The sequence below is a fragment of the Adiantum capillus-veneris genome, chromosome 7, assembly GCF_014529385.1.
Source record: "Adiantum capillus-veneris isolate H3 chromosome 7, ASM1452938v2, whole genome shotgun sequence".
In the NCBI taxonomy this organism is placed as follows: Eukaryota; Viridiplantae; Streptophyta; class Polypodiopsida; order Polypodiales; family Pteridaceae; genus Adiantum; species Adiantum capillus-veneris.
Window position 1 is genome coordinate 151841227 of NC_140937.1, and position 21595 is coordinate 151862821.

Sequence of the window (21595 nt, forward strand, 5' to 3'; positions counted from 1 at the left end):
CCTTTTAGCTTTAGGATTTTGTCGACCTCTCCCTTGTCCTTTTAGCGAATATTATCCTTTATTACGATCTCCCTTTTGGAAGGGGAGTTTATTGCTCTCTCTTTTTGTGTGCCACTTAGTAATGGAACCTGACGCGTTAGTTGCAGGCGAAGATATTGTAAAATTTTCACAGATGTTAGCTACCGGTAAACTATCCAAAATGGAGTTATCAGTGCCGATGGATGAAGACGATGGCTTGGTTTTTAAACCGGTACATGATGCAGAAATGTCGAGCCCCAATTCGCTGAAAACTCAACCATGAAAGATGACAAAATTGTATCGACTGGAAAAGCGCCTTCTGAGGAACCAAGAGAGAAAATGGGCTCAGCTCAAGGGTTCAAATTCGAGATTAAAACCCTCAAAGACGGGGCTCCTCAGGGTCCCATATGTACGAACGTAAATAAGGCGTCAAGTGCATGTGCAGTTTGTAGGCCAGGCATCTCGTTTGCTAGCATACTTAAGGGGCCTTACTCCAAGGATTGTGGTAAAGGCTCAGTAGAAGGATTGTCGAGTGAAGGAGATTTTGAAAAACTACAGAATACAAGAGCTAGACTTCAACAAGAGCTTAAGGAAGTCAACAAAATTATCCAATCCGGCCCTAACAACAACAAAAGAACTAGCTCCCAAACAGAGTACAGTGGGCTGGTGGAAGACGAGCTGGCAGATCGGGTCTTTTCCGCTTTAAAAAAGTCTTTGCCCTAGTAGGTGGAGGTTTTCGAGGCTATTATTGTAGCGATACCACTAGTAAATATCAAAAAACAGTTAGCCAGGCAAGCTAAGCTAACGCTTGTATTTGGGTTCAGTGGAAGAATCCCGAACAGGTTTGAGATGATTCAATGGCTACAAGGCCCTCGGATTCTTGGCCATGGAGGGGTAGTTGAAAGTACTTTTTACCTAGCTAAAGGATTCTGTTCAGTGAGATTCAAAGAGGCCTCCAATGTGGAAAAGATCCTTGAGAAAGGGCTCCTAGTCTTTAATAGGAATACGGTTTGTGTGGTGCCTTGGGAGCCAATGTTCGACTCAGCTGAATATTTACAAGGGTTTCATCCGGTCTGGGTTGAGCTTGTGGATCTGCCTAGTTGGCTGTGGGAAAATCTCAGGATGCTTGCTAGCCAATTGGGAACTCCCTTGTTTATACCTAGAAAGAGAGGGCTTGGGAGAACCTCAAACAGGATTATTATAGGCTAGGATGTGTCTAAAACGCCACCTAAGAGCATGGTTATCAATGTCGGAGTAGGGCTAGTTACTATTCCGCTAAACTTTGGAACATACTTTGGGGCATGTTCTGAATGCAACAACTTTGTACACTTTGCCAAGGATTGCCCCTTGAAGTCTAAAGATCCTTGAGAAAGGGCTCCTAGTCTTTAATAGGAATACGGTTTGTGTGGTGCCTTGGGAGCCAATGTTCGACTCAGCTGAATATTTACAAGGGTTTCATCCGGTCTGGGTTGAGCTTGTGGATCTGCCTAGTTGGCTGTGGGAAAATCTCAGGATGCTTGCTAGCCAATTGGGAACTCCCTTGTTTATACCTAGAAAGAGAGGGCTTGGGAGAACCTCAAACAGGATTATTATAGGCTAGGATGTGTCTAAAACGCCACCTAAGAGCATGGTTATCAATGTCGGAGTAGGGCTAGTTACTATTCCGCTAAACTTTGGAACATACTTTGGGGCATGTTCTGAATGCAACAACTTTGTACACTTTGCCAAGGATTGCCCCTTGAAGTCTAATGATACTGCATCTCCGAGAGCACCAACCCCCAGTAAAATGGATTCCCGATGGAAGGGTTGGAGAAGCAAGGAGGCAGTAACGAAGGGTTAAATGCAGAGAAGGATAAAGGAGGTATGGTATGTGACAAAATGGATATTAAGATGCAAAATAAGATTGTGGAGGAATTGATTCCCATACAACAAACTTTTGAAGGTGCAAGCAATAATAATAGGACCAGCACTCCCGCTGCTACCCCCAAATTTATGACAATGACAACGGTGACAGCTGTCCAAGTCCCTGGTCTGAAAAGAGCCAGAAGAGTGAAGGTAGTGGTAAGATACTCCAAAGTGCTTCAAGTCGTGAGAACACTTGAGGTGAAAGGATCTAATTCATCCTCCACCCCTTCGAAAGGAGGGGGTTTCCCTGTCCCACTGCACAATCCATTTGTAGCACTACAAGAAAAGAAATCCCCTAACTTAGAACCCCCGGATTCTCCTGTGACCAAGGGAAGTGGGGGGGGGGGGGGGGGGGAAATGATTCGGATGCTGAAGGATTTGTTCCTTTATCCCAATGAACCCCTCATTAATGATGGAGTCTCTCCCTATCCAATCTTGGAACGTAAAGGGGTTGAAAACCCGTAAGAAGAGTACCCTTTTCTGGGAGGAAGTAAAAAAGGAGAAGACAGTCAACTACTAGGCCATCCAAGAACACCACTTAGGTGCCCATAGCAAGAGAAAACAGGTTCTAGGAAAGAAACTGATATTCTATGAAGAAGGAAGTAACGGTTTCAGTGGCATCCTCAGCATTGCAGACAGAGAATTGGAGCCGAAGTTGGTTCTTAACCACCCATCCGGCAGAATCTTGGGGATTAGAATCAGATGGGAAGGGCATCCCTTCACCATTGTAAATGTGTACGGGCCTTGCAATGCAAAAGAAAGAGCTAAACTGTGGATGTATCTTAGAGATACTCCTATTGAAGGTGAGTGGTTGTTGGTTGGCGACTTCAATATGGTTGAAAAGAGCAAGGATAGAACAGGATCCTCCAATATGTTGGTTGGCTCGGAAAGGTCTAAATGGCAAAGTTTGTGCGAAAAGTGGGCGATGATCGACTTATGGGAAGTCGGCCCATGGAATAGCATGCCTGGGTTCACCTACACAAGCCTTCAGCATGCCCGCACTGCCTCAAGGCTGGATAGATGCTATTGCTCACACCCAGCTGACTGGATACCGTTGTTGATGGCCATGAAGGTAATCCCAACAAAAAGACTTTCGGATCACATTCCTCTGCACATACATTTTAAGAAGAGTAAAGGGGAGGAGGAGACCCCAAGAGGTGAGAAAAAACTGTTAGTAACAGGGGCACACCTATTCAAAGACCCTCTTTTCAGGAACCTAACTAAGAAAGCACTGGGTAAGCTCAAAAAAGATGTCGACCTCAACAAACACAATGTGTGGGACCTCTTTGCTCGAAGCATCCATAAAGCAATCAAAACCTTGAGCCCCCAGTTCAAGAAAGCTAGGGAGGTACACCTTCTGCATCTTACATCGGAGGTCCAGCTGCTTACCTCCACAAAAGCCAATGGGCATGCTACTGAGGAGGAGCACAAACGATGGCTTGAAGCCAAATCTAACCTTGCTAATGAGCAGTTAGAAGATATCCGAAAGGCAAGGCTTCTCTCGAGGGAGAATTTCCTTCAACCTGAAGCCTCCAATCAAACGTAGCTTTTTAGGGCTTTAAAAATCAAGAAGAGTCGGGGCCACGGCCGCTCGCTCTATGATGAGAAAGGGATAGCAGTTCATAACCAAGATGAGATGGATAGTCTAATGTTGAGTTATCTTAGTCAGATCATTGGACGGCAAGAGATCCAATCCCAAGAAGTGGAAGGAGCCAGAGGGACCTTACTGTAGAGTGTCAAGAAGGAAATTCCCCACTCAGAAGCTAATTGCTTGGAAGGGGCATTCTCCGAAGACAAATGTTCACTAGCATTGCAAGCCCTTGGCAAGGAAAAGTCCCATGGTTGGGATGGGATGACATTGGAATTCTATAGAGAATTTTGGGATGATCTTAAGGCCCCAATCACAATATTGGCCAATAAAGCCATGGTCAAAATCCATGGTCGAAGGGTCGCTGGAGGTAAGTGTAAAGAAAGGTCTTATCAAACCCATCCCAAAACAGATCTGTTGTTCTCAACTGAAACATTGGTGTCCTATAACGATGATGTCGGTGGCCTACAAAATTATAGCTAAAGTAGTAGCCCTCGGACTAGCCCCCTTTTTAACCAAGATCATCTCTCCCCATCAATATGGGTCATAAAAGGAAGGTCCATTTACGATAACATCTTGTCAGCAATGGTGGGCATTGAGTACACAACTGTCACAAAGGAGAAGAGCATTCTGTTGCAATTAGACTTGGACAAGGCTTATGACAGAATAACATGGACATATATAGAATCCGTCATGGAAGCTTTGGGCTTTGGGCCTCGCCTATGTCGGTTGGTACGGGTACTGGGGGCTGGAAGCCAGTCAGAGCTCCTGTTCAATGATAGAATTGTGGGCTCTTTTGAGGTCAAAAAGTCTATTAAGCAAGGATGCCCTCTGGACCCCCTATTTTTTGCCATAGGATCACATCCTTTAATCACGACGCTCGAAGCTAGTGCCGAACGAGGGGAGTTGCAAGGCCTTGCTTTTCCAGGAAATAGCCAACTCCTAGCAAAACTTTTGCCAGACGATTCTCTCCTCTTCTTGAAGGCGTGCCCCCAGGTCATCAGGAAAGCTCTGGATATTGTACAAATATTCTCAACAGCTTAGGGTCTCAGTGCAATATAGAGAAGTCAAGGCTGATCTCCCTATCGGAAAATGACTCATTTGACCCTTCTGTCTGGTCGGGGGAGATTGTCACAAAAGGGAATATATTCAGACATCTAGGAGCCCCCTTGGGGGTGAAATGAGTGGGTGGGAGTATGTTCTTCCCCCATTCCCAAGTCGGATAAAAGTAATGAATTCCTTTATGATTCCTTACATTGCCTTCACTAGCCCACTTCTCAAGATGGCTAAGTGTCATTGGAAGGAGTTCTTTAAACCAGTAAAAGGTTTTTATGGAAAAGCAACACGAAATCCTCCAGGCCATGGCAATGGGCCGGGTGGGAATTAGTTGCTCGACCGGTGAATCAAGGAGGCCTCGGAATTTTCAACCTTGTGTCCCATGCAGAAGCTTTTTGCTCCAAGTTTTTATTTTCCCTGGCTAAACAGGATCAAGTTTGGGCACTCATGGTCAGTGATATGATATAAGCAGCTAAACTTGGCTCGCATGGTGGAAAGTGGAGAGGGTGGAGGTTCATGACAAACTGTTAGCCACGGAGTGGTCTACCTTAAGACTGGGGGGCATCTCAGGAGAATTGATAAGAAAATGCAAGAGAGAAGCAGGAGTCTTACAGTGGGGGAAAGAAGTCAGATACTTCAAGAATCCATTTTGTATTGGTCCCCCCCCTGGCTGTCCAAAGTTATAGATCCGCCACAAACTCCCTATTGGATTGAGACGGCTAGGAAACTGAATAATAAGGGTCTGAAGTGACTTGGGCACTTTTGGGACAGTGGCAACCAGAGTTGGAAAACCATTGACCTTCTGGTTACTTAGTACTGACTCAATAGCTTGGAGGTCTTGCTTGTCCACAAAGTGATGAAGGAGCTTGAAAATTTAGTGATGCCAATCTGTGATTTAACGTTTGACTGGAATGCCTGGAAATGGCTTGGAAGCAGTCTCTTAGAAAAACCCCATCCTAAAATCATATATCAGACAATGATGCATAAGAAGAATTGTTCTAGCCCCCTAAACAAGCTGTGGAGAAAGCAATGGCTGGAGGAAAGGTGGGAGCAAGTAATGGAGAACATATGGAAGCCAAAGGTTCCACATATGAAGGTGTTTCTATGGAAGGTAATTTGGGGTGATCTACCGACAGGGGTGAAGGTTCAGGAGAGAGGAATTGGATCAGATCGATGCTTGGTGTAATATTTAATGGCCTAAAAACTTGTGTGTAGCGGAAATTAGCATGAACATAGTGGGCATTTCATTAGAATAGATTCCTAATGAGAATTACAAGAGTGCTTGGGTGGAGAGAGGAACAAAAAGCATAACACCTAGTTAGATAGCATTAACAATACTTTCAAAGAGAGAAATTAATCTATTGACAACAGTTGAGGACCGGATTTGCATGGAGCCGGTCCCCCCTCCAAAAGGCTTTGTATTATGGTTTCTCCCATCAAGAGAAACATTGTACAATACAATTCTTTGTGTTCCTTCAAGACTAGCTAGTGCAATGAAGATGAAAGCTTCATGCACTAAGCAAAACATTTAGCAAACACAACATCAATTATCCCCAGTCTCAGACGGAAGACCTCACACACCTTCAAAGATGGTGAGAGCTAGCAGGGTATGAGAGTAGATTGAGAGGAAGAAGGAGTATTCTTACGAGAAAGATGTACATCTCCTCACATAATCACTCATATTAGCATATCTTAGCTTAGTAATTAGCATGGTAGAGGAGATGAGCATGCATTGAAGCTTGGCTCTTGGTTGGATTTGCATCACAAAGCCAAGAGTTGTTGGTGTAGGCCTCCCTTCTCACAAGCTTGGAGTAGGTGATAAGCTTTCCATTAAAGCTTAAGAGAGAGAGAGAGAGAGAGAGAGAGAGTCTTCTTTACTTCACACATGAGATTGTGTGAGTGTGTGTGTGATAATTCCTTGAAAAAATGAGCCCCCTCCCTCTCTTGGGCGACCCCTCTTGCTATTTGCTCTTGCTATCCTCTCATTGGACCTCCCTAGGGCTAGCCAATGACAATTAAGCAGCATAAGTGATAGACTTCTGACATGTGTCCCCCTTTCCCCTTTTGTGAGAGCTTTAGGTAATTTAATAATTCAACTAAACTCTCATTGGACCCCTTTGCCTCTTGACCAATAGGAATCAGGCAAGCCATTGGGCTGTAGAATTCTCATTGGACCCCTTGGGAGACTGTCCAATAGTCTTCTAGAGGACTTAATTCTCATTGGATATTTTATTAAGTGTTTTTAAATTAATTAAACTAGATTTACTCTAGCCTAATTCTCATTGGTCCACCTCCAAGGCCATCCAATAGGAATTGGGTACACCTTGTGGGCATCTGGGCTAGGGAGTTGACATGTGTCCCTCATTCCCTTTGTGTAAAGGGAGCTTGTGTGTTTCTGTGTGACTTTCTCTCTCATCCCCTACAAGCTAGGCTTGCCCCCTCCTATATAGGGATTTGAAAAGACTTTTGGGACACACACAAAGCATCCAATTCCCCCATGGTTGACCTTTGGACACAACCTTTGAATTTTGGAACCTTAGCATTTTGGAAGTCTTAATGGGCTGAACCTTAGGGTCTTTTTAGCCCATTGTTGCACATGGCTCTTTTGCAGATGGCCCCCCCTTTGGATCCCTACTATGGCCGGTCTGCTAGCTTAACCAATATTCTAGCTTTTTCTCCCCTGGCACTTCCCCATATTAAATGATCAGTTTAACATGAGAAAATCATTTATGAGAATTAGATATTGATTATTATGACATTACCTCTCTCTTGAAATCATAGTCGTCCTCGACTATGGTGTAGAGAGGATAAAGAATATTCATGAGTCCTTTTCTTAGCGGGTAGAGGATCCCTATGTTACCCTACTTCCACAATGGATGACTAGTCCATTTGGTGCTTGAGAGCCTGAGGCTGCCGCAAGCATGTCTGCACATTAGTCCTATCAATCTTCCATAGTAGAGTGACAAGCTCTACTTGGTGTTTGGGAGATGTCGTCTCCGCAAACTTGATAAGCATGCATACTACCTCATTTTTGTGCACAATAAAGAAAAAGATAGTCTTATAAGACAAAAACTTAGTTCATTTTTAACATTGTGTACATTTGCTTACTCTTGGGAAGCATTGACAAGGTTTAGGTTATCCTTTGATTTTATGCCTTGCATCCATCTAGCATCTTCAAAAGGATAATTTTTAAACTTAATAAGATATCGTCAGATAGTCTTACCGCCTCTTAGTACCTTGTCTTCATGTCGGAGAATGGACTCGGGCTGCAGCACCTCTTCTTGGTCCTCGATCTCCGGTGGGTCTTCAGTAGTTGGTTCTTGAGGTGGCTCTCCTTTGTAAGGCTTTAATAGGCTCACATGGAAAGCATTGTGTATGATCCAATGATTGGGCAACTTGAGTTGATAGGCCATCTCATTGATTGGCCTAAGAATCTGGAAGGGACCATAGTACCTTTTTGCTAGTTTAGCATAGTACTTTTGGTGTCCCGTAGGATTCTTGCACATCGTGTGCCTTAATTGAGCTTTGGGGAATTTTAATAAGACCCAATCATTTTCTTTAAAGGCTTGGGCTCTTCTGTGCTTGTTAGCAACAGCCTTTTACCTTTGTTGTGAGATAGAGATAGCATCCTTAATCTTTTGAAAAGATTCTTGTAGGTCTCGGCTATACTCATCAGCAGTGAAGATCTTCCCATGTACCTTAAGTAGCAAGGGACTTTTTGATCTTCCCTCAATTACCTCGAAAGGTGCTTTTCCCGTGGAAGTATGTACAGTGTTATTGTAAGCATACTCCACTAAGGGTAAGTACTTCTCCCATTGGGATCTTTGGTCTACTTCCGTTACATAGGCTTTTAGTAGATCGAGAATTGTTAGGTTAGCTATTTCACTTTGGCCATCCGTTTGTGGATGATAGGCCAAAGAGAAGTTTAGCCTTGTCCCTAAATTCTCAAAGAGACCCTTCCAGAAATTACTGGTCATTCTAGGATCTCTATCCAACACAATGGACATTGGCAAGCCATGGTACTTGAAAATTTGTGAAATGAAGAGGGTTGCCATTTGATGGGCTTTGATAGTCTTTTTGACAGGTATAAAATGAGCTTGTTTACTGAACGTGTCTACTATCGTCCATATTCCCGTATTCCCATGGATAGACTTAGGCAATCCAAAGATAAAATCCATGGATATGCTCTCCCATGGTGAATTAGGGATTGGCAAGGGTTGAAGCAATCCAAGTTGCTTCTCTCTATCAAATTTTGTCTTTTGGCATACCACACATTTAGAAACATACTCTTGTATGTTCACTTTCATGGTAGGCCAATAGAAATATGTTTCAATCCCCTTTAAGGTAGACTGAATCCCTCTATGCCCCGCATAAGGTGGAGCATGAGATTCATACATTACTTTCTCACGTAGTGAGTTAGTAACACATAGTCTATTGCCGTAGAGAAGATAACCATCTTGTAAAGTAAATGGTTCTTCTTTCTTCCCTAATGCAAGGGCTGAAATCACATCTCTAAAATCGGGATCAATAGCATACTCATCTATCATTGAAGATAGATCATTGTGAGTTGCTATGGAAACCGCATTCACTCTCGGCCGTCTTGAGAGTGCATCATCTACTTGATTATGCTTGCTAGCAATGTGAGCAATATGAAAATGGAATTGCGAAAGGAAATTTGCTCACCTCATTTGTTTGTCGGAGAGCTTGGTCTGCGTCATGAAGTACTTAAGACTTTGGTGATCCGTTCGCAGAATGAAAGGAGTACCCAATAAATAGTGCTTCCATGAGTCTAAGGCATGTAGAACTGCAAGGAGTTCCTTTTCATATATGCCTAGAGCTTGCTCAACAGGGTCGAGCCTTCGACTTTCATAGCCTATGGCGTGCCCTTCTTGGAGAAAAACAGCTCCAAGGCAATCACCACAAGCATCACATTGGACCTCAAATGGCTTTGAGAGATCCGGTAGTGTAAGCACAGGTTGAGAGATAAGCTTTTCTTTCAGCTTTCCGAAAGCATTATTCTCCTTAGCAGACCATGTATACCTAACGCTTTTCTTTGTTAGGTCATGTAATGGTCTCGCAATTTGTGAGAACTTTTCTATGAAGCGTCTATAGTATGCACACATACCTATAAAGCTTCTTAGTTCATGAAGATTCTTTGGTTTAGTCCATCCTTTTATTTCCTCTAACTTTGATGGATCCATTTGGATGCCATCTTGAGAGATAATGTGACCTAAATACTGAATCTCTTGCAAGAAAAATTCACTTTTCTTTCGATTAACATAAAGTTTATTCTCTCTTAAAACTTGAAATATTACCTGGAGGTGTTGCTTGTGTTCGTCTATTGAATTAGAGTAGATGATAATATCATCAAAGAACACTCCAGTGAAGATTCGATGAGGCCTGAACAACTTCTCCATCAAGCGGTTGAATGTGGCTGGTGCATTGGTCAATCCAAAAAGAATTACAATGTATTAGTAAAGACCAAATGTGGTGCGAAATGCGGTCTTTACAATGTCTTGATGAACTATCCTTATTTGATGATAGCCACTTTTTAGGTCAATCCTACTGAAGTAGGTCGATCCTTGTAGCTTATCAAATAGGTCTTCTACCCGTGGAACAGGAAATCTATTCTTGATAGTGATCCTATTTAGTGCTCTATAGTCGACACACATACGATATGTGCCGTCTTTCTTTTGCACTAATAGCACAGGTGAGCAAAATGGAGATGAGCTAGGCCTAACCATGCCCTTCTCAACTAACTCATGCACTTGCCGCATAATCTCCTCTTGTTGAGCTTGAGAAACTCTATAAGGAGGTTTGTTAGGCGGTGAACTTCTAGGAAGAAGTTCAATTGCATGGTCATCATTACCTCGTTTAGGAGGTATCTCACAAGGGATGTCGTCAATAAAAACATCTTGAAACCCCTTGAGAAAATTGGATAACTCTAATTCCTTGGTTGCTTTTATTTTCTTTTGTTAAAGCATTAGGTTCATTTTGAGAATCTTTAACAAAAATCATGTACACGGAAATAGAGCTCTTTATTGACTTGTTGAAAGCTGGTGTATGTACAATGGGGATAGTGTTACACACTTCCTTAACATCTATATACATGTCTTTTTCCTTGAACTTAAAGGAGATTCTCCTTTCAGGGAATTTAACATCGGCAGCCAGGCGATCAAACCATGGTACCCCTAGATTACATCCTCATGCTTGAGAGGAGAGATAAAGAAGTCCTCTTTGTCCACATAGCTTTGGACATGAAGTGTCAATTTCCCGATTAAGGGAGTGACTTAAGCTTCTTGCCCCTTGAAAGCACTGTCTGCGGGTAGGACATCTCCCATCTCATAGGCTTGTATGCCTAGCTTGGTGGCCAACTCTATAGATATAAAATTGTGAGTAGAACCAGGGTCAAAGAGAATAAAAGCATCATGTTCTCTTACCTTTCCCCAAGCATGGCATAGAGGAGATCCTTTGTGGTGAATTTGGTGAGTCTCCTCCTCTTGGATTTCAACCACGGTAGCTCTAGAAGGATCTTGGCGGTTGTTCTTTTGGGGACAAGCATGGTATGCATGCCCTTGTTCTCCACACTTGAAACATCGGTTATCCTTGCGATAATGCTCAAGCTCTTCAGGAGAGAGTTTGTTTTTACCTTTGTAAACTCCCTTCTCTTTAGCTTTGTTGGAGTTGCCCTTAGGAGACTTTTGGACATTGTCCTTCCCCTTAGACTCGTTGGAACCCTTGTTTTCCATGGGCTTATTATTTCTTTTAGCCCCCGTTTGGAAATTGATTCGAGAGGCCACCATAGTATGGTGTATTACCGCCAATATGGTACGTGGCCTTTGGGAGTTGACATACTCCGCCATTTCTTCGGTTAAGCCCGCACAAAATTGTTGCTTTTGCTCTCCAAAATCCAACTTTTTGAAGACAATGGCTTTGAGCTGTAGGTCCCAAAACTTGTCTACATATTTGTGGATGGATTCATAGTGAGAGAGCTTTAAGCTTCGCCATTCGGTGAGTACTTTGTCTTTGGCATCGGTGGCCAAAAACTGCTTCATAATGGAAGCTCTTAAAGCTTTCCATGTTCGCGGAGCTTCACCATTGTCTTGTAGGCTAGACCACCATTGCGTGGCAGACTTTTGAAAGTGCATAGCTACATGGCGTAGCTTAGAGGACTCCGTGAAGCCCTCATCTCCAAACGCCGCATCAAACTGTTGGATAAAGGCCAAGACTTTGTCCGTAGCACCAAAGGTGCCATCATAGGTAAGGAAAGAGATGCTCTTCCCTCCGTCTTTGAACTTATTCAGCTTGGACGACCTCTTCCACGCGGCATAGGATTTCCTATGGCCTCTTCTTTTTGATGGTTCAAAGGTTGCACCATCACTTTCTTCAGAAGGTGAAGATTTTGAGGAAGGTGGAGAAGAGGGTGACCTCTTTATCGCCTTTTTCTTGTCTTGATCTTCGTCGTCTTCACCATCACTTTCATAAGAGGAAGAGGATGAAGAAGATGGAGAAGAGGGTGTCCTCTTTCTCGCCTTTTTCTTCTCTTGCTTTTTATCATCCCTCTTTGAATTATGGTGTGGAGAAGGGTGCGATGGTCTTCTCCGCTTTGGTGGTGATGGAGAGCGTTTAGCCCACCGTCTTCGTGGAGCCATCTCCGTCGGGGTGGCGTGAGACTCACTTCTTTCTCGTTCCTTCGGTGGAGGCTCTTGAGTTCTCCTTTGGGAAGGAGATGCATCACAAGAAGTAAATTCTTGAGCCCTTTGTATGGATTCTCTTCTTCTTCCCGAATCGGAGAGAGACCTCTTTTGGAAGTCTCACAAGGAGGCTTCCTAGGTGTTCTCTCATCATGGTGGTGAACTTGGAGAATCCCATGAGCACGGAGCTACCGTTGCACTTCACTTTGGAGAGATGGATTGCCCATGGCTTGTTGAAGCCTAGAAACAAGATAGTTAGCAAGCATCGGAGCATCATTAGTGGCTTGCTCATTAGCAAAATCAAAGTTATCAACATTGATTTCACTCTCTTTACTATTGTCAGCCATTTTAACAACTTTTAGGTGTAAACTTTTTAGGTGTACTTTGGCACTTCAAGCCCTAGTTGCTACTCCTCTTTACCCCTTTAGAAAAAGCACTCAAGCTATTGTACCCATGGCTAGAATACCATTAATTGCAAGGAATAGAAGAGAGGGTTGTTCAACACGAAAACAGCACCGGCTCCTGTCAAGCTTCTAATAGCTCAATAGTGGTTAAGCCGTAGGCAAGCCCCGTAGGACTCCACTATTAATACCATAGCTCTCGACGGTGATGCCCCGTTAATTGCACGAAGGTAGGCGCACTGCAAGGCTGAAAAATCCCTATTCTACTTACTCACAGGCAATTAATAATACCAACCATTTATAGCTAGCTTGAGGACCTCCCTCCTTGAGCAAGAAAAGAGAAACGTTGTGCTCTCATACCAATGTAACATTTAATGGCCTAAAAGCTTGTGTGTAGCGGAAATTAGCATGAACATACTGGGCATTTCATTAGAATAGATTCCTAATGAGAATTACAAGAGTACTTGGGTGGAGAGAGCAACAAAAATCATAACACCTAGTTAGATAGCATGAACAATACTTTCAAAAGAGAGAGAAATTAGCTATTGACAACAGTTGAGGACCGGATTTGCATGGAGCCGGTCCCCCCTCCAAAAGGCTTTCTATTATGGTTTCTCCCATCAAGAGAGACATTGTACAATACAATTCTTTGTGTTCCTTCAAGACTAGCTAGTGCAATGAAGATGAAAGCTTCATGCACTAAGAAAAACACTTAGCAAACACAACATCAATTATCCCCGGTCTCAGACCGAAGACCTCACACACCTTCAAAGATGGTGAGAGCTAGCAGGGTATGAGAGTAGATTGAGAGGAAAAAGGAGTATTCTTACGAGAAATATGTACATCTCCTCACATAATCACTCATATTAGCATAGCTTAGCTTAGTAATTAGCATGGTAGAGGAGATGAGCATGCATTGAAGCTTGGCTCTTGGTTGGATTTGCATCACAAAGCCAAGAGTTGTTGGTGTAGGCCTCCCTTCTCACAAGCTTGGAGTAGGTGATAAGCTTTCCATTAAAGCTTAAGAGAGAGAGAGAGAGAGAGAGAGAGAGAGAGAGAGAGAGAGAGAGAGAGTCTTGTTTACTTCACACATGAGATTGTGTGAGAGTGTGTGTGATAATTCCTTGCAAAAATCATCCCCCTCCCTCTCTTGGGTGACCCCTCTTGCTATTTGCTCTTGCTATCCTCTCATTGGACCTCCCTAGGGCTAGCCAATGACAATTAAGCAGCATAAGTGATAGCCTTCTAACATGTGTCCCCCTTTCCCCTTTTGTGAGACCTTTAGGTATGTGCGCTCCTTGCCGCACTGTCGAAGCAAGGGACTTGCCAATACACCGTATGCGAGCCACAAACGGCTCCAAGCACACAACAAGCCTAAACTAGCAAGCTCAAGAAAACAAAGGGTGTGTCACTCACCGCTCTACGCTCGCCTTCGTGGTGGATTCCTCGCCGCGATGAAGAAGAAGCTGCAGTCGTGCCGCGCTCAACCGCTTCGCCGCCGTCGTGCCTTCGTAATGCTCGATCGCACACACACTCTCCCTCTCTCTCTCTCTCTCACACACACACACAAGGAGGTGAAGAAGAAGAAGATGGAGATGGAGCAAGAGCACTCTTCAATTGCACAAATGAGAGAATGAGTAAAAATTAGGTTTAGTTGGCTTTTATAGGAGCTCACCCCATTCACACTTGGGCGCCCATGCTTAACCAACTAATCCCTTGAATGTCCAAGTTAAAGTGCGCCTCTCATCGACGATCACTCTACCTTTCCCTATTGGTCCGACAAGCCCGGTACCTGACTCTAAATCATACATAATACACGTCCATCGTAGGTGATGGGTGTCCGTGAGCCGTGAGGGTTAACATGCCCCCCTTCCTGATGTAGATTCCGTCCTCGGAAGCTATTGAGTTGAAGCTGGTTCGTCGAGGTGGAAGAGCATTTGAGATGAATGTCCTTAGCCTTCTTCAGTCACTGCAAAATCAAACAACATTGGCACAGTAATTGCATTCTCTTAAAAAGCATATGCAGTTTTAGGTAGACACATTGATTGGAAAAAGAATTTCAAACAATTTGTTAGCAATGAACATTAAATTGCAATGTAATCAAATGCATAAACAGATGTAAAGGCAAAAAATTAAACAAGTCTGGGGTCGCTAATTTGACGGTCGAAAAGCACTAGAGATCGAATATTAATACCATGGGTAAGCTTCTTAATTTTCTGTGGTCAATTAAGTTGTTTAATCGCGAGAGCCAAGTATTCATGTTCAAGGGCTGACTAGAGGCTATATCTAGAAAACCTTGTAGTTAAGCTACCATAAAAGGAATTTCTCATGAAATCATCGCCTGGCTGATTACTTTTTCTTTGACCCCCCAAGGTCTTTTCACATTGATTCAATTATGATCTGTGTGCTTATTTTGTATGCCTTGGGTTTTTTGCTTTTCAAGGAAAAGCGCCCACACTGGGAACCTCTAGGGCTCTAGTACCATAGGCAATACATGTGAGTGAAGTACCAAATCAAGCTGAGATTTCTCTTCCAGCTTAAAATTTTACATTGTGGCACTTTGATTTTTTTGCTTGTTCATTTTCATCATTTTAATTTTGTAACTTTGGGGGGTCATATAACACTGTTACATTCCCCAGGCTCATCACATTAGTAAACTCCCTTTATAATACTTAAGCTAAAGGTCAATAGGGTTAAGCCCACTAGAAAGCCCTAGTACATTTCATACAATGCTGCCTAAATCGGATTAAGAACCTAAGTAACCATTGCTTATTAGGAAGGCATTCCCCATGGTATTAAGAGAAGATTTCTAATACCTAGCTTGGTCAAACTAGCTTAGTCGGACTGCTTGATTTTTACACCTAAACAAGTGATTATGACAAAAGATTACATTGAATTAAATGTTGGATACTAAGCCAATGCGCTGAATAGTATGCTACCAATCACAATCAAAGCAGACAAACATGGATGCAAAAAGGATAAGGGCAATGCTAATGGACAAGAAACACCTGTTTGTGTTGATGGTCGCGCTTGATTTGAAGGTTCCATGAAGGTCCAAATCCTATCAATAGCAACACGCTCCTGTACACACTAGGAAACAAAAACAATACCTCTAGGAGGAACATCAGTGGGAAAAGAGAACTTTTCTAATCACTCAACTCTAAAACAGAAACACTCCTATCGTACCAATCTTACCTACCCTCCATCACTCAAGTGATGAGGATCAAAGGTGTTTTATGGCATAGGTTTCTGTTTCACTGTACCAGATGTGACATGTGTAGGTCTGAGTCAATGTTTTGACTTTAATGTGCATACTCGTTTGCTAATTGCTCTTGCTCTTTATTTTTTTGTTTTTTGTGAGTATAAGGCTATATATATACATTCCCTAAGATCGGAGATTGAGAGGTCAGGGAAAAAGGTTGAGAGGGAAACAAATGAATGATGACTGTCAGCAAACACTCCCCCCTTCCTTGGGTAGATCATACCGTTTGAAATGAGCTTGTCACCCTTTGAAACCAATTATTCCAGTTGGTAATAGGTGAGGATTTTTGCCAGTAGTTTGCTATTACCCTAGGTGCCTCGTCAAGTTGCAAGGGTGGTAAGGTACTCTCCCAGGATCGAACTTGAAGTGGTTCATTAGGTGATTCTTGAACACTGGGAGGTGTGGATTCTTTTGTAGCTTCATGGAGGTCCACTACCATAGATGGAGGCGGTGTAGAAGCTTTTACCTCTATGGATGTATTACATGATGAGCTAGAATCTTCATGGGACTCTCCCCTTCCTGAGCTAGGTGGAACAAATCGTTCTTTCTTTGGTACCCAGACTAGCTCGGGAGCGGGTGTGTAGCATTCTGTGATTTTTTTCTTTCCATGATCATTGATTCGTTTTGGAGCTACGGGATTGGGCTCACTTGGGTCAGGTGATAGGTAAGAGCACAATCTACGTTTTGGCACCCAGATTTGATCATTTCCTTGATAGTAGCCTTGGGCTTCCAATAGTCGTTTAGGGATCCATCGCAACATTTTCTTACTTTTCTTGGAGTGAGTGGTACGGTTCTTACTAGGCTTCTGTTTTTTTGCATCAACCATGCTCACTACAGAGGTTTTAGGGACCCACTTGTATGTTTTCTCTGTTATATTAGGATGGTTCTTGTGTGTCTCAAGCTTTCTTTCAACTACATTAGTTGAAGCTCTAGAGAGTTGGGCTATGGGGACGTATGGTTCAACCTCCTGGACATGCAATGTCTTGGGTTTTATTTCCTTGGGCAATATCTCAGGGACTATGGCTTGAGTGGTAGGGCTAAGAGTTGGTTTTTGCGTTGTAACACCCCCAGTCCCCCTATCAATAGTGCATTTGGTGGCTATCATCCACGTGCGGCCTAGGTTTATATTACCCTCCATAGTTCCAGTAGGCATGACCAAAAAGTCTTGAGCTACCATTCCATTGTCATAACTGACAGAAGTGTGCCAGATTCCAAAAACCGCAGTTTTTTTCTTGTTGACACCCTTGACTTGGATAATACTCTCAGATAGAGGTGGCTTCCCTAACTGACACCACACCCCATAGGATAGCAGATTGTATTTAGCACCCGTGTCCAATAAGGCGTTATATAGCACTTTTCCATAGGCACTATTTAACTCAATGGGGTATCGTAGAGGTGTGTCAGAGTCCAACCCATCCTCTTCGTGTGCTTCATTTGCATCAGGTTCCGAGCGAGTAGCTCTACCTAATGTTTCCATGAAACGGCTAAACATACTAGTACTAGGCTGTGGAGCTTCGGGAGGTGCATGGCCTTCTCTCTCAGTGTTTTGGGTAGGGAATGCTTCCATGATTTCTGAGTCGGAGGAGGAATCACTAGCGGCTATTTTAGGGTCTTGGGTGGTGCTACCTTGTGTCCCCGCTGAGGGTCTAGAGCTTATCGTGGATGGGTAATGGGTGTCCGTATGAACAGAGGCACCCTCAATATGCTCGTGTTCTAGCACCCGCCCAGAGCGTAAGTGCATGTGCTTTTGATACCCTAAGGTGTCAAAAAGCTGCTCTAGGAGGCCTTGTGACTAGTTTTTAGCGTGTCTTTTGTTTGTTTTTTTGCTAGATTTTTTTGAGCGTGTCGTGGAATGGGCCGTGTGATAGCTCAAAACGAGCGTATCGGTCAGAGGGTCGTGCCGTGCTTTACAGCCCTCCGTTTTGTCACTCTATGCCCTCGGAATCCCTAAAACTGTCAATTTCCAGTAGGGAACCAGGCCCAAACTAGAAAGTCTAAGGGTGCAAGTGGGAAGAGAAAGGAGGAGAGTGGAGGACTTGTCCCACATGCTCTCATTCTCTCTTGAGGGAGTAGGGTATATATATAAGAGTGAGTTTAGTATATATCATAAGACTGAGGACTGAGGCCTGGGCCTGGGCCTGGGCTTGGGAAAATGATCCCGATCTATCTTTTATACAAACCAACCCGTCCGTTTTAAGAGTCGTGTTTTTTATTTTCGAAAAATTTCGCCACCCACTCGCTCGCGTTTTTAATTTCAGAAAATGCAGAAAATGCACAGAAATTGCTGAAAATGCAAAAAACGCAGAAAATGCAGAAAAATCGCAGAAAAAACGCAGAAATTGCAGAAAATGCAGAAAAACCGCAAAAAAATGCAGAAAATGCACAGAAATTGCTGAAAATGCAGAAAATGCAGGAAAACGCAGAAAATGCAGAAAAATCGCAGAAATTGCAGAACTTGACAGAAATTGAAAACGCCGAACTTGAAATTGCAGAAATTGAAAAACGCAGACAATAGCAGAAATTGAAATTTGACAGCAAATGCAGAAAACGCAAAAAACAGAAATCTCCACACACCCCTTCCCTGCCCTTTCCTATGATACAAATTGCACCACAAGGAAGCGTAAAGTGCTAACCGAGCTTAGTGTAGGGCATATCCCCGGCAGCGGCGCCAAAAATGTGCGCTCCTTGCCGCACTGTCGAAGCAAGGGACTTGCCAATACACCGTATGCGAGCCACAAACGGCTCCAAGCACACAACAAGCCTAAACTAGCAAGCTCAAGAAAACAAAGGGTGTGTCACTCACCGCTCTACGCTCGCCTTCGTGGTGGATTCCTCGCCGCGATGAAGAAGAAGCTGCAGTCGTGCCGCGCTCAACCGCTTCGCCGCCGTCGTGCCTTCGTAATGCTCGATCGCACACACACTCTCCCTCTCTCTCTCTCTCTCTCACACACACACACAAGGAGGTGAAGAAGAAGAAGATGGAGATGGAGCAAGAGCACTCTTCAATTGCACAAATGAGAGAATGAGTAAAAATTAGGTTTAGTTGGCTTTTATAGGAGCTCACCCCATTCACACTTGGGCGCCCATGCTTAACCAACTAATCCCTTGAATGTCCAAGTTAAAGTGCGCCTCTCATCGACGATCACTCTACCTTTCCCTATTGGTCCGACAAGCCCGGTACCTGACTCTAAATCATACATAATACACGTCCATCGTAGGTGATGGGTGTCCGTGAGCCGTGAGGGTTAACAAGGTAATTCAATAATTCAACTAAACTCTCATTGGACCCCTTTGCCTCCTGGCCAATAGGAATCAGGCAAGCCATTGGGCTGTTGAATGCTCATTGGACCCCTTGGGAGACTGTCCAATAGTCTTCTAGAGGACTTAATTCTCCTTTGGATCCCTACTGTGGCCGGTCTGCTAGCTTAACCAATATTCTAGCTTTTTCTCCCCTAGCACTTCCCCATATTAAATGATCAGTTTAACATGAGAAAATCATTTAGGAGAATTAGATATTGATTATTTTGACACTTGGGGTGCAGGATGGCTAGTGAAGATCTGGCCCACCCATTCATGGATTGCCCAACTATCAGAGGCCTCGTAGGGAAAATATGCAAGTGGATCTAAAGAACATGGAAAATTAGTTTCTTCAAGACTGACATTTTCCTAGGAGGCAAGAATACAGGAAGTCCTGCCCTCCTCATTAGCACTCAAATTGTCAGATACTTCTTCTTACATAATGTATGGCAGACAAGGAATTGCCGTGTGTTTGAAGGAGGTTTGGAGGTGGCAAGCTTCGTAGAAATTACTCAAGAAAGAAAAGTGCTAATATGGACGCTCGGACGCAAGCAACACTCGGAGGATTGGTCTAGGACTACTTGTGCCTTGTTGTCAGGAGATGGAATGCCTAGGACGGGGGAAAATATTGGCCATCGGTAAATAAAAGATCTCAAAAGGACAACTTTATGGACCCTGTGTAGCGAGGAGGAGGAGGCGGGTTGGTGGGGGTGGCTGCCTTGATAGACGATGTAATTATAGTCCCTAGATGATGTCATGGCTCAGCAAGAGCATGACAAGACCTTGTAAATTTTTGGGCTGTTCAATATAATTCACTCACAATTGTGAGTTTTGCTATAAAAAAAGAGGAATCTCATCATGTTCTTATATTCATTTCAACTTCTTAAATGTTGGCATTGGATAATATTAACATACCTTCAAGATGCAAGCCAATGATGACATCATTTAGGCTATTTAATAAGCAGAAAAAAAGCTAGTTGTGTTGGCATGTGAAGCGGGTGACTTGGATGTAAGTTTCTAGGAAGGGAAACTATGAGTGATCACTTCTCAACTTCCTTAGTGAAAGCCCAAAGATTGACACCGACAAAACACATTCTAGAGGGATCCACAAGGTAGAGAGCTTGCGGAGTTGCGAGTTTTGCTGACTTTGGGACCAATTAGTAGGGATGAGTTAAAAATCAGAGAGCATGCATTCCATCATCAGCATGCATGCAAATTGAGAAAATTAAAATTGAAAACCTTCAAATATAGTAAATTTTCTTCTAAAATTTCTCATACAGAATCATTTTTTGTAGGATTGGCCCTTGATGGAACCTCTAGATTTAGTAAAAATCTTCAAATTTTAGATGCAAATCTCCAAGCTTTTAGAGGGAAATTTTAGAAAATTTGTGTAAAACTCTTCAAATATAGTACATTTTCCTCTAAAATTTCTCATATGGAGGTTTCCAAGTATTTGGAAAAAAGCGCTATCTCAAGTGCTCAAAAAAAACCCTACGTTAAGTGTAATCCCACCTACAAATGTTGAGGGTTACCTCTAAATTCTAGATTTAAAGGCAAGAAAATCTACAAAGTTCATAGAAATTAGCAAGATGAACTAGAGATCAAAGGGGATGTATACAATCATCATCATACACACAAATTAAAAAATTCAAATATAAAACACTTTGATTATAGTAAATTTGTCTCTAAAAGTTTATCATATGTAGGTTTTTCAAATTTCAGGATTCTCCAAGAGCCCTTGATGGCAACCTGAAAATTTTGTATAAACCTTCAAATTTTAAAGGAAAATCTCCAAATTTTAGAGGCAAATTTTAGGAAAGTCACGTAAAGACCTTCAAATATACTTTTCTCATATCTAGCTTTTCCAAGTTTTTGAAAAAGAGCACTATATATCCGAGTGCTAGTGCTAGGAAAAGGGCTAGGTTTAGTGTAATCCCACATACAAATTTTAAATTCTATATTTGAAGGTGAGCAAACCCATGAAGTTTATAGAAAAGCACTATGTATCCAAGTGCTAAAAAAACCCCTAGGTTTGGTGTAATCCCACCTGCAAATTTTGAGATTTAACTCTAAATTTTGAAGGTGAAAATGCCTATGAAGTTAGGGAAAAACCTCGGTCTAGTGTAATCCCATCCATAAATTTTGAAATTTACCTTTAATTCCAAAGTTGAAGTTGAGAACACCTACAAAGTTCACAGAAATTTAGCGCGAAAACCTTTAAACAAAGTCAACAATTTACTCCGCCTTCCGTCGTTGTTAACTTGCAATTGCTCGCCACCCATCCTAGATTTTCTCCCTATTCTTGATTCATCAACTTGGGCTTACTCGCCTTTGTTCATGATTGGCTATGGGATCAACTACTCTCTCTCTCTCT

General features: G+C 42.9%; 1 pseudogene; it reads left to right on the plus strand.

The window, feature by feature from the left end:
• Window positions 1-1815: 1815 nt before the first annotated feature.
• Window positions 1816-21595, plus strand: part of LOC147454820 (protein TORMOZ EMBRYO DEFECTIVE-like) — a 79557-nt pseudogene continuing 59777 nt past the window's right edge.